Consider the following 2740-nt stretch of genomic DNA (forward strand, 5'->3'; position numbering starts at 1 on the left):
AAAAAGGACTTCTAAGAGTTCAGTCTCTCATAACGACATCATCTCCACTTTCCAAAAGTGCTCCCAGTAGTAGGTAGGGCTATGGCCTCTTTAAAAACCTATTTCTTTGGACATAGCAGCGTTCATAAGGAAGAATAGTCGCAAGTCAAGACATTTTAAACCGGTCTATGATGAACTTCCTTAGATCATGATCTCATAATGCCGACTGATGAGTTGTTAAGTACTCTTAGGCCTCCATTTCATATAGCTCTTTTGATCATATTGATATTTCAAAGATCTACATTTATGTCTAGCATGACCTATTTTACAGCAGTAAGAGCATGCAGGGTGTGATCTCATTTTTGCTTTAGCAATAAGGCTAGCAAAGTCTATAGATTTCATACCATACCCTATTCCACCTTTATCAAGGCTACATTTTTGCATGCTTAGTAAATTATTTAATTTATTACTACTAACATTGAATTTATCAAATGATTTTTCTAAGTGAGCTATATCATCCTTTAATCTTAGGTTTTCATGCTCCTTAGATTCTAATTCATTTTTGAGGTTTCTATTTTCCTTTCTAAGAGATTTATCCATATCAAACATATGTTTATATGCATGCAATAATTCATCATAGGATGGTACCTTGTCATCGTCGTCAGAAACGATGTCATCACTCCTAGCCATGAGCCAGATGTTAGCTTCCTCCTCGTCATCATCGCTGTCGCTCCAAGTTGCTATTAGGGCTTTCTTCTTGCCTTTGTCAAATTTCTTCTTGAGATGGCACTCATTTGCATAGTGGCCTTGTTGTTGACAGTTGAAGCATGTTACTTCCTTGTCCGTCTTCTTCTTGAAGTTGTTTTCTTGCATAAATCTTTTGAACTTTCTTGCGAAGAGTGCCATATCATCATCATCTTCTTCTTCGACTTGGGTGGATAAGGCAATCCCCTTTGCCTTGGTCTTTTCATCCTCCCTCTTTGATTCTTTCCTTGTAGACACTTCTAACTCATGGGTTTTAAGGGCCCCATGAAGTTGATCAAGATCATAAGATGCAGTGTCGTCTTTGTTGGATTCAATGATGGCCGTTTTCTTGGCATCCCACTCCTTGGGTAGGGCGCGTAGAGCTCTCCTCCACACTTGCTTGGTTGGATATTTTTCTCCAAGTTGGGCTAGCTCATTGATGATTTGAGAAAGCCTTCGGAACATTGTATCTACGTCTTCATTGGATTCCATCTCGAATGTCTCATATTTGAGTTGTAGTAGATCAATCTTTGTCTCTTTAACTTGATTGTTTCCCTCGTGGCATATCTCCAATTTGTCCCAAATTTCTTTTGCGGATGAGCATATTGAGATCCGGTTGTACCCATTTGTATCTAGAGAACAATGCAAAATATTCATAGCTTTAGCATTTTGAGATATTAATTTCATATCCTCTTTTGAAAAGTCATCCATTCCCTTTGGAATGTTAAACCCTTCAACCTCTTTCATAGGTATATAGGGACCTTTCACCTTCACTTTCCAAAGGTCATAATCTACGGATTGGATATATAGGGACATTCAATTTTTCCAATAACCGTATTTTATGCCGTTAAAAAGAGGAGGACGATAGGTTGATTGCCCTTGAGTATAATCGCTCGCTAGATTTGCCATAGAGCCCTTTTGAAAATATTTTGTAAAAAGGTGGCTCTGATACCACTTGTTAGAACCTAATGGGGGGGGGGGGATTTGGTTCTATTGACAACTTTATCAATTTAAAGCGATTATGCAAATTGATAAGTGCATTTTATGCACTTAATTTATATATGATTTGACTTGGATTTTGTGATGTATCGAGTGAATATTATGCGTATTTGTTGTTGTTTTTGTGAGTTGCAAGGATTTGAAGAAAAGTAGCAAGAAGAAGCGGAAAACCGAATTACGGGACAACAAACTTCAGAAAATTACTGGGAATGTTACAAACATCTAAATTCGATCTTCACCATTAAAATTGAAGTTTAGGATATTTTAAAGTTTTTGTCAAAATTTCAGCTCGATCCGACGGCTATAACTTAAGTTATGATTTTTACAAAACTGCTGCGCAGATGGTGAAATGGAAGAACAGGTAGCGCCCCAGCTCTAGTTTTCCAGCGCTCCAGCGCCCGTAAATTCATGTCCAGAGCACCCCAGCACCGTCTTTTGAGCACTCCAGCGCTAGACGTCCGTCATTGAAAAATAAAATACGAAACTTAAGCGCCCCAGCGCCGAATTAATAGCGCTCCTGCGCTGCGCAGTCGCCAAAAATATGGAAAGTCTTTAATCGAGTTTTAAAATGGATTTTATGACTTATTTTGGAGGAGACGAGGGTTTAGAGAGTTTTCAGAGCATAGAGACGGCTATTGAGAGTTTTGAAGTGCACAAGAGCTCGAGAATTTGATACGAAGACAGAAGACGGCGGCAACCGGCGACGGAAAAGCTTAATTTTACTTCGTTCTAGTTTTCTTTTAAACTCTATTTTTCTAGTTTGATGGATTATTTGAAGAACAAGTTTTGTTTGATCTTTGAATTTGTTATGAACTAATTTCTTATTCTAGAGGTAGACGGATCTTGACTGGAAACCATGATTGAGATATTTTGATTTATATATTTGAATTCTTCGCACAGTTTATTTGTGTTTTCCTTATTTTAATACTTTCAATTTACTGGCCATAGATTGAATGATATTTTATTTAGAATCTATCACTCGAGAGAGGAGATTTTGAATACGACATAAAAAAATACA

The sequence above is a fragment of the Henckelia pumila genome, chromosome 3 (genome assembly GCF_033568475.1).
Source record: "Henckelia pumila isolate YLH828 chromosome 3, ASM3356847v2, whole genome shotgun sequence".
Lineage (NCBI taxonomy): Eukaryota > Viridiplantae > Streptophyta > Magnoliopsida > Lamiales > Gesneriaceae > Henckelia > Henckelia pumila.